The sequence below is a fragment of the Macrobrachium nipponense genome, chromosome 12, assembly GCF_015104395.2.
Source record: "Macrobrachium nipponense isolate FS-2020 chromosome 12, ASM1510439v2, whole genome shotgun sequence".
NCBI lineage: Eukaryota > Metazoa > Arthropoda > Malacostraca > Decapoda > Palaemonidae > Macrobrachium > Macrobrachium nipponense.
In genome coordinates this window covers 69,606,313-69,624,834 of record NC_087205.1, presented here as the reverse complement: position 1 = coordinate 69,624,834, position 18,522 = coordinate 69,606,313, and the positions used below count along the sequence as shown (strand labels likewise).

Below are 18,522 nucleotides of genomic sequence, written 5' to 3'. Positions count from 1 at the left end.
GTGTATATTGAAACAGACTATTAACAATAATTTATCAGACTCCAAGTGACTGAAAAATATTTTATTTACATTCTCTGTGAAGAACTTCCAATAAGCTGAGAGTGAAAATCTCTGTCACTGCTGCTGTATCTTCCTTATGTCTGACGTTATACATTATTTAGTCTTTGTATGTCACCCACAGCTGTATGCTGGATCCTGTATGTTTAACCAGTGTTGAATGAATGCTCTTGGAAATTTGCAAAGAAAACCTTGTTGCTTGCCATGTCTTCTGGGGGATTTTGTTACAAGTTTTTCCTTGGAATATTTGGTTGATATTGAAGAGGTTAACGGGAAAAATATTTGCGTAGGTAATTTTTCCCAATTATTCTTGGAATGTTACTAATAGCTTCCCACTAACGGCATCAGATGACAGTCAACAGGTTCTGAGGGATAACTACTCATATTATAGTCTTTTGGTAATGATCTCTGGTTTGTAGTGGGCTACTCATTTTTGGACTGATATGCATGGATAGAATCGTATCCATCGTAATTAGAAGATTGAGTTATCAGTAGTGTAATGGTAAAAAAATTTGCTGTCCACTGTGATTTTGCGTCCAAATTCGTGATTAGGTACCCAAAGTACTCTATTTGCCCAGTTGGAAAGATTGGAATTTGGAAATTGACGTGGATGGGGTTTTTAATCGTGATACTATTGACCAAATTGTTTTTCAATCTTACAGTAGGTTCCTTAGGTGTCTGGGTTGCAGGCATTGAACTTTAACGGTAAGGCCGAGTTGTATGATGTGCAAGATCTGCAGTGTGGATCTGCAAACTTTAGGGTGGCGTCGATGTAGCTTGATGGCCGAGAAGAAAATAGACTTATTCGGCACAAGACTTCGCAATACTCGCTGAAAAAGTCGCAACATCATGATATTCGATCTCTTGTTGCATAATGTTTATATCAAAGCAATTAAAATTTTGAACATTTTTTTTCTTGGCGGTCCCCTGACGGTTGTACAAAATTAAAGCACACGTAAATTAGACTGGGGATCCGAGAATGTTTATGGCTTATTTGAATTCGAAACAACGAAACAATGTTATGTTTATAGTAACGGTTCAAATCATTATACTAAGAGTATACTAGGTATGAAAGTATATATTTTTCCTACTAAAATAGGCTCGATCGCTATTGAATATCCTCATGATTCTGAAAGTCGAAATGCCAGATACCGTCCAACTTCGTGGTCTTCTGAACTTTGCCCATGTCTGTTTGTCTGTTTTGAGACCCCATTTGACATTGCGGAGTAGATTTTAAGTTAACTGGTTTTTTAAGCTTGTGGTCGCGTGAATATTTTACTCCGCGTACATGACGGTGCGTGCATTTTACTCTGCGTATGTGATATACGTGAATTAGCTCAGCCTGTGTGATTATGCGTGTATTTTAGCTAGCGTATGGGGTCATGAGTATTTTTTGAGTATTATTTTTCTGTGTGTATCTTGTTTCACGAAGTATTATGTTGTTGGGATTAAATTTAAAATGTTTAATCTCTCATGTCTGTCAGACTTCTTGTATTTGTTAACCGTTAGGCTTTAATTTGCTTTTATTCTTTCTCTCCAGTACTGCGTAGCGCTACGTCCACGAAGAGGCGGCGACATGAAACGGTCCAAATAAGTCAAGTGATGGAGAAATGAAGAAAACACCAGGTACGCTTGTGCATGACGGGTAGTAGTTAGTTTCTGTAGTCAGCTGCACTAGGAAGGACACAAAATAGCTAGTACAAGTACACCATGTTTATGTTCTCTCAGGATGTTTCTCGGGAAACTTGATGCGTAGTCACTGAAAATGGCAATATCGACCTTGAAGGAGATAAGTGGATGAGTAGAGAGAGACAGATAGTTGCGAGTGCTGGTTAATATTGTGTAAAATAAACGTTTCCGTATGTACCCTGTAGAGCACTGGTAGATATTCTCTTTTGAAGTAGGCAACGCTCTCCCTCCTCTCACAACACGCACATACTCACACATTAACAGATATTTAGACCCCACTCAGTTTTTCAGAGTTTCTTAGCCGAATACATCGAAAGGTGCCTGTTGTCGAGGATAATACATTGAAATATATAAGATATATATATATATATATATAGATATATATATATATATATCTATAACTATATATAATTTAATTTACATTTGAAGACATTTCATTTTAAGGTCTTAAAATAATTGTTATACATTCTTCAAACGCTTAAATTTTATTGCTTAATTACTTTTGATCGGTTAGCGACCTCAGTTGCCAAGATCACAACACTTGAGCAGTGATTGTATGGCATTAAAATATACATTCGAGAGAGAGATAGCGCGCTGTGTGTACCAAGCGAAAAGAACCTTCGGAACGATTGAATAAAATTATAGCGCTCCTAACGACGTGTCAACGCAGATTAAAGATTAAAATGGCCCCTTATCAGCCAGCTGTGTGGTACAGACCGTACAGTTCGTTTGGTAACGCGGCTGGAAATGCCGTACGGCGTCTTGGAAACATTATATACAACGAAGCTGCACTCTGTAGGCATGGACGGCCTTTTCTGAAGCAAAATGAGTGAACCCAAATATGGTGGGATCGAGGTTCGCTGTGAGAGGCCTACAAGCGAAACTTATATTGAGAAATGATGCCGAGATCAGAAGAAAATGTACAGCCCAGTTTTCGGTGCAGAAACCTCAAGACGTTTGACGGATGTTAGAAACTAACTAGTTGGCAGTATCTCGCTTTTAGAATTATTAAAACAGTTCTCGATATAAAATAAAGTAAGATCTTCAGAGTTTCGTCATTTGACCTAACTGGGGTAATTTTGGTAGAATTATGCATCTTGATGTTAAATATTTGTCACTCCATTACCTCTAGCTCTCGACCTCACCTTCACCTATCTGTGGTTCATGATCCTTCTTCCCCCCGTCACTGTCCTGTGCCACCTCGATCTAGTCATGTGAGGTCATTTTGTATGAGTTGTCACATCATTGTGTACTGTACAGTGTTCACATCTGGCAGGTTTCTTTTCAGAGGCGAAGTAATCTAACGCAGACAACTGATAGAGCTTTTGCTGTTAAAATAGCTTCTGCTGTAAGAGGAAACAAATCTGTGTTGTGCGTCTACTGTAATCAGAATTGGCTGATGATGATAACTTAATCTTACTGCGTCTTAGACTAGACTCCCAAGGTCTCCTGCAAGATTTAAGCGTCGACTTTTATAGTGAGATCGCAAGCCCCGTACCCTATGGAAGTTTTATGTAGGAGTGGAAGTTATTCACCTCTTGCAGTCTTTGGCGAGTGTTTCAGCGATATATTCACTATAAATGATTGATTTTGAATGCCTAGGTGATCAAGACAGGCAAAACAGTTGCAGTCGAGGTAAAGCGCTTCTAGAAAAAGAAATGAACAAGGTTATTATTTTACGTTGTAGTAAATATGCATCGTACTTGAACTTAAGCAATCCAGAAAGGCAATGTACTTTCAACTCGGAGGAACACAGAAAGAAAAGAGTGCAGGACCATTGTGCTGCATGAACTCTGAAGAACCAATAAAGGGAAGAAATGCATCCGCATCAGCTTTCAGAAGCCGCGGACTGAAAATGTATCGTCTGTGAAATTTGAAAAACCAGGAGAGGGAATACAGGCTTTTTGTGTGAACTTAGATGACCCAGATAAGGAGGAAGGGCATCGTCAATTTGATTCAAGAAAGGGAAGAAATGCATCCATCGTTCCATCGTACATGAATTATTGTGAACCTCTTAAAAGAAGTAGTACAGCATAGTACATGCATTTCAAGGAACACAGAAAAGAATGGGGATGAAAGTTTAAACACAGAAATGAAGGTCATGGAGGACAGCCGATTCTTGAATCACCGATTTGCAAACTGAATATGAGTCTTGTCATCATACTTGTTTGTCAGTCAGCTCCCAGAAGATTGTTCAGAGAACTTAGATAACAAATTGGGAGAAGTTGCTTGGTAATGGGAGGAGAAGAGGCCACCATAGAATTTAATCTTCTTTACAGATTAGACGAGCTGCTTCATACATTTGGCAGTGCAGTATAGGAAGAGCTGTTTGCCGAAGAAAGAGTGGCTCAGATTCGCATGCATTGATTTAAAATATGAAGGATATATATGTACATGGAATAATAGCTTTATTTAATCAATGCAAGTGGGTGTGTAGATTTAACCAGTATGTTTGGAAACAGATTTATTGAATCAATGCTGGGATTTTTATCTCAAATTAAAGTATTGTGAGTAGCTCTGCGCATTCATTTTTCCTAGTTGGCGAACTGGGTGACAACTGACAAGGCATGAACAGTACAGTATGAAATTCATAAGGAGGAATATCATCCCAAAAAGTATATGGTGATAGCAGGTCGGAATATGCATGAAGAGGAGGAGGAGGATAACTTGGATCGGAAGGGAACTACTGATACACTGACCTATACAAAAAAGATAGTGTTAAAACTGTCAGAGGTTATTAAAAAATGTGTTAAAATGTCGGTTATACAAATAAAGAAGCCCGAATGCTTAACTTGAATGATCGGAGGAGCAAAGAAAGGAGCTTGTCCTCCTTATGCAGATTGTTTGGTTTCGGTTTCAAGAAGTCGGTGTATGCTTGATTTTGTGTGTAAATCAACTCTCGTTTCGTGGCAACTGAAGGACCAGTTGACAGTGAGGAACAAGGGCGGCTTCTCTCAAACCCAGTATGCCAGCTCTTGTTGGTGAGAATAAAAGCAACAAACGTCAATACTCAGTATTCCATAAATAAAGAATAAATTACCTATTCTATACTCTAGCTACGAAAGGTCGAGACTTTCCTACAATTAGCGGCGTTGACACGTTTCCCATCTTGCCAAAGGAGGCATTTAATCCTTATCCAAAAAGGTACAATTTCAGGATTAACCTCCTCGAGGGTTAGGTTAATCCTGAGAGTGGACATATACAGGCGTACTGTCCAGCTATTTGCTTTTATTTACAAGTGGTTTCGATGTATAAGTAATATATCATCCTATGTGTATGTATGCTTACGTTTAACACACATATATAAAAGGTATATACCATATGTACACTATATATACAATTGCATGCAAAATTTAATTGGGTATTTTATATATATAGATAATATATATATATGAATATATTACTAAATATATAAATATATAATATATTATATATATATAGAATATATATATATATTATATATATATATAACCCTAATTAAAATTTTCATTGAGCACGTCGAAAAATGTACAACAAGGTCCAATTATAAATATGTTTTTATCTCTTGTGTTTAGCTTTTGTACCGACGAATGGAGGGAGGTCAGACAATCCTCTTATTACTGTGACCCTTGGCGGTCACTTCCCTTAATCATCCATACACGAGGAAATGGCAGCGCTGCTCAAAAATTTTGCCAAATCTACCAAATTGTCACCCTTTTTCCTGAAAAGTTTGAACGGGTTTAAGAAAATATGGCAGCAGTGCTAATCACCCTCGAGTCTCAACCTTTTGTAGCCAGTATAGTTATTGTCAGCCCTACCACACGCACAACATGGCAGTAACGGACTAAAAGGAATATACACAGTTGAGAAATGGGCAAAACTCGCGTGAATAAGGGAACTCAGAGTGAACGGAATTTGGACCGTATGACCCTACTTGGGGAATCGGGGAGGCCATCCGTGGTGGCCAGCGGGGTTCCATTTTGTGGGGGTTGGGTGTGAGGGGGGGATCACTGTTACTCAGGACGGAGTTTGCGGGAACACCGAGCGCGGAACAATAGGAATAAGAGAATACTTAACACATAAATTAGATGAAGAATAGACCGGGAGAGATATTCAGCTGCTAAAAGCAGTGCGTGGTGTCATGAGAACGCTAGTTTTAATCTTGGTTTTTGGTCCGTTTCATTTGTTCTGTAGAAGTCAAGTGAGTCATTTTCCTGTTACTTTCAGAGTTTATTTGTTTATTTAATTAATATTAGAAGCTGGGTAATGTTAGAGCTCGTTGTCCATATAGTTATTTCCAGTTTTATGATGCGGCATCGACCGTCGTAAGCTACAATAAATTTCGGGTGAATTATTATTGTAATGGATATTAACTTCATCCCAGTGAACTTTATCATTTATTCAAGTAACTTTTCATCTCGCGATAATCCTGATCTAACTGTAAATAGTACTGGTTGAATAGCAGGAATTAACAGAAATTTGCAATAAATAAAAGTACAAAGTACAGGAGAAGCCGTAAAAATAGTTAGAATACAAACGACCAATCAAGAAAATAATTCGGCATCAAACAAAATGTGAATAAATGAACTAAACAACGATTCTTAAAATGGATTCAGTGGAGTTAATATGCGCTGTCTCTATTTAAGGCTAGTTTTCAAGTGATAAAAATAGTTGACGATGTCCTTAGTTCTTCTGCAGCTTATGCTTTTGTAAAACCTATGAGATTTTTAAGGGAAACCAACGTTTTACATTTTCAAGCCGCCTTGCTAGTTATTGCAGAGTCCCAGCAACGTGAGGTTCTTTTCAGTACATCATCATCCCTCGTATTTATTTCAAACTACAAGTGGAACAATAAACAGTGGACGGATTCGGATAAACTGTTAGCCGCTCTTTCTTTGTGATGAAAGAGCAGTATTTTCCAATTATGTAATAAACCAGCCTCGTGCAATATACATTGTGGGTATGCGCTGCGCGGAACAAAACTGTAATTTCCTTCTGTAAAAGTTCGTTATGTAATTTTGAAAAATATAGAATTTTTACATAAGATTCCCGTTTAGTTGGCCCATAAGTTTCAGTCGGCATGTATCAGTTACTGAGTAATTTCCAGACAAAGGGGTTTTCATTAAAACCATATTCAGTAAAGTGTATCTGTAAAAACTCAGTTTCTTTATCAATTAGATGAGACTATGACGAAATGAACACGGTCTTCGCGAGAATGAAATAATCTCGTTCACTTTATAATTTACTCGGCATGCACTTAGAAAGGCTTCCTAGACCTGGATCTGCAGGTTTGCGTGAATGGAAATGTTTATGATATTTTGCTCAAAAACATCATCTGGAGAAGGTAGTTATTTTCTGTCCCTTTTCCCATTGTAAACTTAATTTTTGTCTTCTGACAAAGAAGATATTTTTTGTCATTCGTCTGTTGCTCTTTCAATATAGCACAAGTCGCCCACATACCGTCTTTACATCAGTGCCTCAAATTCAGCTGGAAAAATATCTAACTATTCCAACAGTAGTTGGGACGAAGGTACCTACATTTTGCATATAGCCAGAGAGACTGGGCTTGGGCTGGTCAAAATGTAGTTTTCATTACCCGTACGCTGTCGCTGTTACAGAATACACATTGCGTTTTCCTGAATATGGATAATTACTACTACTACTACTACTACTACTACTACAACTACTACTACTACTACTATTATTATTATTATTATTATTATTATTATTATTATTATTATTATTATTATTATTATATTTCAAAGGTGCAGGCATCGATATAAACAAGCTAAGAGGCCATTAACTTGCGGGGCCAGCTGCCACCGAATACATTGTCGATTGGTTTGCTCACTTGTGAAAAACAATGAATGGAATAACATAAATAGTACATGAGTTGGTAGTTGGTTGTTTAGATTTAGCCGGTTAATGCCAACTGGCCCCTTGCCATAAGTATGTTAAGATGAGAAAAGGAGCAGGACGCCTGGTGTTGACCTTCACACTCTGCGCAACCAATAGTCTACTTTGGTAGTCTTAGGGAAAGCCAGTCAAAAGTTTGTAAATTCTCAATGATAGTTTTCTAAACCCAAACCAAACCACCAGTATCGGTACGAGCAAGTTATATCTGGAGGAAACCTTTCTGTGACCGAGAATGAACTTCATAAGTCAATATCAGCGAGGGCCGATCCCAAAATCCCCACCACCAGTGGAACACTTTCGCTCTCACTCTTCATTACCACGCTGCGTGGCAATTTGCTTTAGCTTCTAGCTTTCAGTCTACAATATCGCACATCCTTATAGGAGATAAACGTGTAATAGAAATAAAGGGTTGATTCAAGTTAAAAACTACTGAAGGAAATGCCTTCTATTTTGCTATAAGGAAGTACCTCCCATGTGTTGAAATCTTTGGTGTTCTCCTCGGTCTGGCTTGCGACAGATATGAATTCAGGTTGTCTTCCGTAGATGACAGGGGCTGTCGGTGAATACTGTCGACATCGAGCATTCAAATCATCCGCAGTTTTGACAAAAGTTCGATGGTCGTCGAAGGAGTTTGTTTTGAAGAATAAAGTTACTGCCGAAGTTCTTACTTTTTAAAAACAAGAATAAACTTCTCTGTATATTACAAGGTAATTTACCTAAAAATGTAACATTACTTGATTAGTGAGGTTATGTACGAAGAGGAAGTTGCCACGAATAGAAGATAAATCGGGTTATGCATTCAGAAGAGAAGTTATTCAAGATTTGAAAATTTACCGTAATGAAAAGGAGCATTTTACCTCTGACCATATCTAAAGAATTCATGTCTCAGATCATTTCAGTATATCCACTGAGTAGGTTAATTAACTTAAGTGTTATGAACTGTCATGTCACTGATATTGTCCTCCTTTTCCTTATAGTATAGTTGGATGCCACGTTGGCTTTTAGACGCTAAAAACTGTATACGTTAGTTTAGTGTTCAATGGGTTTTCTTATTTTAGCTTTCGAGGAGTTGACCATACTTAGGGCAATAGTCAGCAGAGTTTAATTAATTTTTTTTCTTAAATCCTATCACTAGACAGATATTTCCTTTTATCTGTATTTCTTTGCTAATGTTGATAACCTTATAAATGATAGTGAAGCAGAATATCGCGAGGGTGAAAATAAAATGTTTGTCATGATGTTTTACAATTTTAGCTGGGTTTTGAGTTTGTTCTGAGCCTTGCGTTCAACGATAGTCATTTTTATTTATTTACTGCTATATCGAAACCAGTCATGGACGACATAAAAAAAGTAACGAAGAGTTAAGGAAAAGACTGAACACTAATTTTTTTTGTTAGAAACTGTAAACATAATATTGTAGAGGTGTTTTCCCTTGTTTTTTGCCTCTCAAAATGTTTTCTAGCAAAGCACCATAATCTCATAAAATTTACGCCATGCCTTTGCAAAGATATTATAAGAGTTTTGTATGTTTTTTTTATGTGACCCTTCCTTTTGCCTGTAAAATGTTCACATTAATTTTAGAATTCGTGCCTAGTTTTCCTGTCTCCGTCTGGTATTTAGAGGGACAGTCAAGTTTTTGTTCACGTGATTATTAGTTCTGTGTATTTAACTGCAACGAATGTTCAGTGCTTTGAAATCGCAGTAGCTGGTTGGGATAAGGTATTTCAATGGTAAAGACCTTCGAAAATTCAGGTCATTAATGGGGAAGTTATTGTCCCACACTGAACCAAGTGCGCCGGCTTTTCCGATATGACATTATTGTATACTGTTGGTATGATCCGTCTTCATCCAGATTTTACACATTTTTTAAGAGTCGCTGGTCGGTCGCCACGTCATCGTTCTCCACAGATGCGTAGCTTGTGAGCCGTCATACAAACCAGGCATGTACGAGTATTGCTTCACTTCTGTTGTAGCTACCTAAATGTTTAATGAGGAATTTCAGATTTTAGTGGCATGCTTCTGTGCGGCAATCTTTCAAAAACCGTGAGATTTTGATGTGGTCCAGATTTCAATTCATACCTTAAGCTTTTAGATTAGTTTTGAACTCAACGTCATTAAAACAATTTTTATTGGTTAGGGATGTAAGTTCCAGATGTTTAAGGAAGATGCTCCTTATATACAGGTGTTTTGTCAGAGAACCGCTGCGTACGTGTCTACTCAGTGTGACGCCCAGCGGTGCACTACGAGTACGTGCACTGCAACTTGCAAGTTGTAAATTGTAATGTAGTCTGCAAGTTGCGACTTGCGAGTCAGGTCTATCTAGTCAGGAATGGCCCTGCTCGCCAAGCACAATCATAATAAGTGGGCAATGACCAGCGTGGAGCGTTTGGATGTTTGCACTTCCTTGTGCCTTCTGAATTGTTTATGTTACAGTTTTTCAGTATATTTTTAATTATGTTAAAATATATAAAGCATATATATATATATATATATATATATATATATATATATATATATATATGTGTGTGTGTGTGTGTGTATATATATATATATATATATATATATATATATATATATATATATATGCGTGTGTGTATGTGTTTGCATAAGAAGGGGGGAGGGAGACCGCTGCACTTGAGTTTTCAATGTAAGTAGGATGATCTCGCCCAGGCGTCTACCAGTCGACCTAGCTGTAAATGGGTCCCATCGGTAGCTGGGGTTAGGCGTGGAACTCCCCTGCCTAGAGGCTTGGTTAGAAGCGGAAGGCTTTACCCTAATGGTAGCCCAGTGGTTGAATGGAATTTTTGGTGAAACTTTGTTTCAACAGATAAAGTTTTTTTTCCTTGTTATCTAGACCCCACTTAAAATAAAACAACTGGGTGCAGAAGGACCACCCTTGGAGAAAGTTTTTTTATTGCCATGATTTAAAATGACTGCCACTGCATATCAGGGAATATTAGTTTTCAGCCATATCTTAATTTCTGTTTAACATAGAAGCTTGATTTTTGACATAATTCATGTTTTTGTTTAAAGAAGTGTAAGGAGTTTACTATCAGAAGTTATAATGTTGTGCTTGTTTATATCCTGGGCTTTCTCGGGAAAAATTCATTAGCCCTTTGGTTGCTACCGTCGAGATATCTTGACCCCCCAATAACAGCATCGAAGTCGTGAAGGTCGACCTACTTCCACCACTGTAAGAAAAAAAAAAAAAAAAAAAATTACCCTGCAAATTATGAATTCATTTTCTTTCCTTTACATCGTGTGGAAATCGCAATGCAATATCTCATACCATATGGTGGTGGAACAACTAAACGTGAATGACAACAAAAACGGATTCTCAGCTGGTCTACCGTCTACGCATCATATGTCATTATTATTTAACGTTTACATACTCTGTAGAATAATGTATTGCTGGTGTTGGATGTATAACTTGTGCTATTTTCCAGGTACTGCTTGTACTATGTGCATTCTATGTCAAAGTTGCCGGGTTCAGTGCAGGAGGAGTTCTTAAGAGGCAATGTGTTATGCATCATCAGCCCGTTGTGTGGAACGGAATTTGGTCAGATCAATACATAGGGTTCTGGGGCTATAATGGATATAACTCTCAAACCATCTGGACTGAAGCGATAGGCATATGGCCTCCATATAACATGTGCACAGCTAAAGAAAGGTGTTATGTCCTTATCTGATATAGGTAAGCAGCAAACGGTTACAACAGACAAGGAGGGTGTATCAAGGATCCAGGATGATGGCACAGACAGACAGACAGACAATATTTAGAACAACCTTGTCACCTGCATGCCTTGTCGGTGACAGGAAATAAAGTCACAGGAAAACAAGTCACAATTTTGGCCAGGAAAAAAGTCACAGGAGAAAAACAATCACATTAATATATGGTGGCCGGTAATAAAGTCACAGGGAAAAATTTGGAACATTTCTTGGGGGTTCATTATCTTTATGAAATTTACAGTCTTTTGTGTATGTTTTTACGGTCATCCCCAACGACTTTGTACTAAACACGCCGTAAAGGTGGTTACATAGTGTGTAAAAAAAAAAAAAAAAACAATGGGCTTATACTAAACATACCTCAAAGGTGGATACATGGATACATACCGGGTTAAAACCCCTTGGGGGTCACTGTATAGGAAAGATTGTGACTTTTTTTCCCCTGTGACTGTTATTTTTACCTGGTGCCTTGTCAACATTGTCACTGGAATATTATCACCTGCATCTGTTAATGTTGATAACTCTGTCCAACTGGGAGACGAGTTGATGTGGAGTTATGAAGAAGGTTGGCCTCGAAGTCACTCACAAAGCGAGTGTTAACCATGTCTGTATCTAGGAAGAAGGTTAGTGTTGATGATAAAGTATATGACGCATCACTGATCTACGTAGTCCAGGGTATTATGTTAACAGAAAATTCGAGACATTGATATGGAGGATGCTCTGGGACATGAACTTCCCAGTGTTCCAGTATCAGTGTTTGATGAATTTTGCAAGATGTGTCTCACAAACTCTAAATCTACATTGAACACAAAACTTCAAGTTGAGCCCACAAATCGTAAATGTGTTCCTCCAGATGCAATAGTTCTAGATGGATGTGCTGTTCTGTGGATAGTCCACTGGCCTTCCCATGGACTTGTTCATGACTCTATAAAAATTATTGTAGAGGACATTATGTACTCACCTTCAGAATGTTGATACATATTTAATCTTTGATAAATACTATGCTAACAGCATGAAGGAAACTACTCAGCCATCACGAGCTAGAAATAGAGCCAGCCGACAACATAAGCTGACCATGGTAACACCACTCCCATCTCAAAAGGTTTGTCTTAATGTTACAGAGAGAAGCTTCAGTTAATCAATCCTATCTGTGAATATTTTTGAGATATGAATGACCTACTAAATCAAAGCAGAAGACTGATGGTAGGTACTGTACCTGAAGCAACTCCAACAGAGATCTGTAGCTAATGTATAAGGAAGAGACCTGATCTTCGTACAACACTCGAGGAAGCAGATGTGGTCATCATCCAGCAGGCCATTCATTCATCGGGCTAGTTCTGGTAAACACAGCATACAGATGTGTCATTGCTGATGACAGTGATGTGTTTGTTTTGCTACTTCATTACTACAAAACATAACTCGCATGCAATCTGGGTATGACTGGTTCACGTTCATGAAGAAAATGTGTGACACAAAGGCCACAACAATATCTTAGTGTTTTAGCTGCTCATGTGCTTTCAGGATGTGACAGTGTCTTCTTTGTGGGGAATTGGGAAAGAAGCAGTTCTAAAGGTCAAATCTCAATGCACAGCATCCATAGCATCAGGTCATGGATTTCCAAATAAATCCGATACAACATCTCTTCAATACATGGTTTAGAGAAACTAAGTGGTTAATCACAAGCTCAATTCTGCTCCAAATCTACGGGTACTGCCTCTTACTAAAGAAGCTTTTGAACAGCATGTGTATAGAGCCCACCTGCAAGATTTGGATATGTGCCTTTGAAGCTGATCCACCTGTACTTGATCCCGTGCATTATAGCTTGTGGCACATAAACACTGACACAAACAAACTGGAACCAACCGCCTTGCCATCAGAAGTATCACCTGTTCCTCTTGTCAGTGCAAAAAATGATTAAATGTGTATGCGCATCATTACACTGTTGTTCAACTGCATGCTGTGGCTGTTCCAGTGCTTGTACTTCACACACTATCTTGTGTGCCTGCCTCGCATCGAGGGAAATCCTCGCTCAATTTCTGCCTCCAGGGAAGAAAATTAAGACAAAATGTTGAAGGTGATGATGCTGATACAGGCAGAGTTAGGTTGGATTCATCCGATAGTGACTAGACATAAAATTGTAGAATTATCCCTGTATATTCATAGTACCGTATCGTATTGTATTGAGTTTAACATATGAACAGGTGTATAATATAATGTTATGTATCTTTGACCTCGTATGAGATTTTGACAAATATTGGCTTTATACTTGACAAGATTTGTGATATTTGGCCTCATTAATTATAATATAGTCTGAAAATATTGAAAATATGATTATTTGGATTCCAAGATTGTATTCCTTGTCTACCAAAACATACATTTTGCTGCCAAATTCAAGTCTCTATATCAGTTAGAAGCACAAGTATAGTTAAATTTAGGTTTTCTCATAGCCACCATCCGCCATTTTGAATTTCCTTAATAAAAATTTTCCCCAAGGCTGCAAGTATTGCACCCGATTGTTATATCGCAAGTAGGTTCGAATTTACCAGAAAAAAAAAAACATAAAACATGTGTTATGTGACAAAACAAGTTTTAATGATTTTCCACTGGACTAAGGCGCCACACCATCGAATGGGTTAAAAGATGTTTGCGTAGTAGACAAAGCTTAGTGGAAGCAAGGTAAAGACCTTGAGTGGAAGTACGAGTAATTTGATGGCCCTACGCCACCAGTCGACCCAGATGTGAGTGAGTACCAGCATCAGTTTAAGGGGAAGCGAAGGGCGTGGGGATAGCAACTGCATCTCAATAGGCTTCTCATCAAAAAGGGCATATATATTTTGAGAGTATGTCTGTGCGAATCACACGCACACTGCTCTGACTGGATATGATTTACTTACCGTTACTGTTTTAACTTCAGATTTTTTATATATCCTTATGTATCGCCGGAGATACTTCTGAAATCTAACATGTGATCACCTAGCTTTAAAGTGATTTTAGTAATAGTTCAACATCAGTCACAATGGCAGCTTCATAGAATGAAAATAATTGCAAATGCAATGTCAAAATAACTTTTATTTGAATGTTGAGAAACTTCTTGCTTTGGCTTAGGAACAATAATAGCGTTTCGATCCTGCCATGATAACTAAATTGCGAGCACTTCTCGAGTCTGATTGGAGCCATTCTCTGCTAATGTTTGAAACCGTACAAGTTTACATAATGTTCATCAAAATTGAAACACTGTATCCTGTCATTAGCTTGTGAGTATATAACTGCACAGTTATTGTAATTCCTGTGGTGATTTTTTTTTTTTTTTTTTTTTTTTTTTTTTTTTTTTTTTTTTTTAAGTTGGAGGTTGGCTCATTGATTTACAGATTTCGTTCTGTGAAGTGTCTTAACTTCATTGTTTATTTTAGATCTTTATTTTTACTCATTCTTGTTCGATGTCACTGACTCTTGATTTTGGGAACGGTAGTTCAACGGATTGATCGGTCAGTCTCGAAGTTCATTCAAGTCATTCTCTTTCTTATAATTTTTCATAGAAATTATATTACCTTTTTTAAATCAATTTCTACCTTAGCCTTGAGGACCAAGAATTTTACACCTTTGTTCAGTTGGCGGTTAATTAAGAACATTGATGGAAGTTTTTCTTTTTTGTAATTTTGTTGAATGTTAAGTAGTGGATGATAGAAAATTCATTTTTTTTAAAGTTTCCTTTAGATTCTGAATAGTGTTGTGACACAAAGAATGTTCTTTTCTAAGAATTTATTTCAGCATTCGAATGGGCTGTTTGATAGTATAACAGGAAAATGCTGTTAGTGTAGGTCGGGGGTTGTTGGCGGGGTTCCAAGCGGCTAACTTGAATGGACATCTTCGTTGTTTATTAAGAAATAAATGTACTGTTCTTTTATTTGTGTCTGGAGAGATATTGGAGGATTTGTTTCCGTTTTGAAAGATGTTGCTTTACGTCATTTCTGATAGACTGTGGATATTCCTGTTAAATTTTGACGTATACCCATAAATAGTGATTAACATTACTTAATGATGATGGTAATAGTCAGCAGGTAATCAGTCGTGATAGTTCGTGCCACGCACCTCCACCTGAGGTTATCAATCAAGTACAACCGCCAACGGAAGTAAGATAGAAGCTACAGTGATATTTGTTGAGGATTTTTAGATTCACAGACTATAAGTGAACTTGTAAGAAATGAAGTGAATTGTGCCTTGAGGGAGGCTAGTTTATTTGACTCTCTCTCTCTCTCTCTCTCTCTCTCTCTCTCTCTCTCTCTCTCTCTCTCTCTCTCATATCCTGTGAGAGGCGTAGCGCCAACAAAAGAAACATACAAAGCACCTAAACGGGGTTTTAAGAATCCGTCCATTAGCGTGTTATGTAACAACTCGTACACATGCTGAATGTGATGTAAAAATGAAAAACGCCAATTATCAAAATACTTTGAATGTTGTCTTTCAACTAGTATTTACCGAGTACTATGAGATGAAGGGGTAAATATAGATAAAGTTCGATTCTATGTGCGATGACTAAATATCGGAAAAAAAAGATCACCACCAAACGCTTTCGTGCAGTCATTATTCAAAAACAAAGAACATTTTTTTTATACATATGAGGTCTCTTCAGGGCAACGACCCCGATTGTATGGAAGTGGAACTTAAGACGATTCGAGAAATCGGCAAAGCGTACATCTTATCCTTGTATTGAACCTTGAATGACAAACGGGGCATTTTATGAGGCAACACAAAATTGTTTTCTGTGATAATTCTTGTTTTACGTTACTAGCCAGCTTGCATCCTTGCTTAGATTGTTGTAAATGCTCGGTATCATTTTCGTCCTTAGAAAATCATGACATCTTCCTAAAGGTATTTTAAGAAATGCTCCTGAACATGACGTGGATGCAGTTATGGAATTTCGTTTTGGGCGATGTAATAGAAAATGTCAGACGGAAAGGAAAGGCATTATCAAGAGTAAAATAACTCAGATATGACTTATAACAGGTTATGCTTCAAAGATTGTACAAATGAATAATTCGTAGATGGAATCTGACAGACAGTCGTTAAGGAAAACATAAATTGTGACCACTTACTGAATTGTATCACAATAGAATTATGTTGAAGAAGCGAATAATGACCACCAGTCGCGCCTCAGTGGCGTGGTTGATATGGTGTTTGCTTCCCACCTCGGTGGTCGCGGGTTCGATTCTCGGCCATTTCATTGAGGAGTGAGAGATGTGTATTTGGTGATAGAGGTTCGCTCTCGACGTGGTTCGGAAGTCACGTAAAGCCGTTGGTCCCGTTGCTGAATAACCACTGGTTCCAGCAACGTTAAAACACCATTTAAACAAACAAACAAAACAATGACCACCGGTCCAGGCTAATAAGAATTTGACGAACTTTTTTTGTGAACAAGATTATCTAGTCCGGTTGTTTCCCTTTTACGTACGAGTATTGTGGTCATGATAATATGACGTTGCAGACTCGCTGGCTTCCCATGAAAAGGTGAAATTATTGTGGAAATATAGATATGTGAAATTAAATTCTGCTGGAAAAAAGACAGCAGAAGAAATGTTATGGAAATGGTATACTTTAAAAACCAAGATAATCTGATACAGGATGTGACAGTTGGGATGAACGCCGCAAGGATCATCATAAAGAAACAGCAGGATGAATAATCGAAAAAATGTACAATAATAAACGTGTCCTGATGAAGGTGATCTTGTGGCCACAAAAAGCCCGGTAATCCAAATGTAAAAATCTAAGGCACCCACACCTCGAGAAGTCAGAGAGAAATCCGCACTCACAAAATATAAAGAAAGCCAGATAAAAAATAAACCAAAGGCACAGAAAGCAAATTCATAGTCAAGCTTGATTCCCACTATAGGTCTGGTCGCGCTTCGCTTTCGCTCAGCTGTCGGTCCTGGTGGGTGGGTTCAGACCAAGGTATATACTATTTAGAATGTTCAGACATCCGGTTCCGGTCTGCCATCATTTCCTCTCCCTCAACACCAGTGGAAGTCTCACCACCAGTTACTGAAGATTTGTGATTTGACGGACTGCTGAATAGCAAGAGCCCGTGCCAGCATAAGCCTGGCTTCATCTACAACAAGCGTTTCCTCAAGACGATTTGGTAATAATCGCCATTGATTGCACTTTATGATGATGACGAAGAAAGAAAGCAAAGTCGAAAAAGGAGATTGTGGGTTCATCTCATGTTGCATGGGACAAAAGGTAAAACTAGTTGCTTCTATGAAGGCTGAATCTTAACTAGAGTAGAGCAGCAGTTGCATGACCATTGCAACTGTGTTCACACTGGCGCTCAGTTCCTTCTTGCTCCGCTCTCGCTCCAGTGAAAATATCTTTTGAGAGAACCGTGACCGTGAGCGAGAGTGAATGCTTCCATTGAAATTCATGTAACATTAATGGACTGGAGCGAGAACGGAGCGCGACCGGACCAGGACCTGTAGTGCGAATCAAGCCTCAAACGAATAGGGAGTCAATCCAAACATATAAAGCGTAGAAATGAGGAAGGAAGCAAATCCAGCCAGAGAGCGCGAAAATTCCTACTTCATTGGTACATATTCTAGAAAAAGCTTTCGTCCTTCCATCAGATATTAGCAAGCAACAAATTTAAGATCATATCTGGTATACAAAAATGTCGTTCAAATTGGTTGAATGGCTTTCAGACTGGTGTAAGAAAGTCAGTCTGGCTGAGTTATTCAGTTGCTGCTGAATAATCGAAGGACCCCACTCAAGTCATTGCTGTGACCTTTAACCGAAATGAATTGTTGAATGCTCTTTTAGGAATGACCCAAAAGTTCTTCCTTGATCAGATTTTTCAGAGTAGGTACTATCTTTTAGCTGCACACTTTATTTCGAAAAATTGAATTATCTTGGAACACTGTCGGGTACAGGATATTCAAGACCCTAACCCTGCTTCTTCTTATAGTAATATATGATGATGGAAACCAGATTGTTGCGTAGAACTGTTACATTTTTGTAAATATTAAAGGAAAACTCTCAACTTTTCATTTTCTTAAATATTAAAGAAAAACAGAAAATCCGATTCGAATCTTGAGTTGTATCTTCATTGCAGTAACAAAACTATAGTCGTGAAGATGATAACCATTGGGTGTTTACTGTATTTTTGTT

General features: G+C 38.0%; 1 long non-coding RNA gene across 1 annotated transcript in view; it reads left to right on the top strand.

Moving 5' to 3' along the window:
* LOC135224589 (uncharacterized) overlaps nt 1-18,522 on the top strand; it is an 81,135-nt gene that overhangs the window by 39,696 nt on the left and 22,917 nt on the right. Inside the window, exon 2 of the long non-coding RNA XR_010316774.1 lies at nt 1,598-1,683. This is a non-coding gene — a long non-coding RNA (uncharacterized LOC135224589). The remainder of the gene's footprint in view (nt 1-1,597; nt 1,684-18,522) is intronic.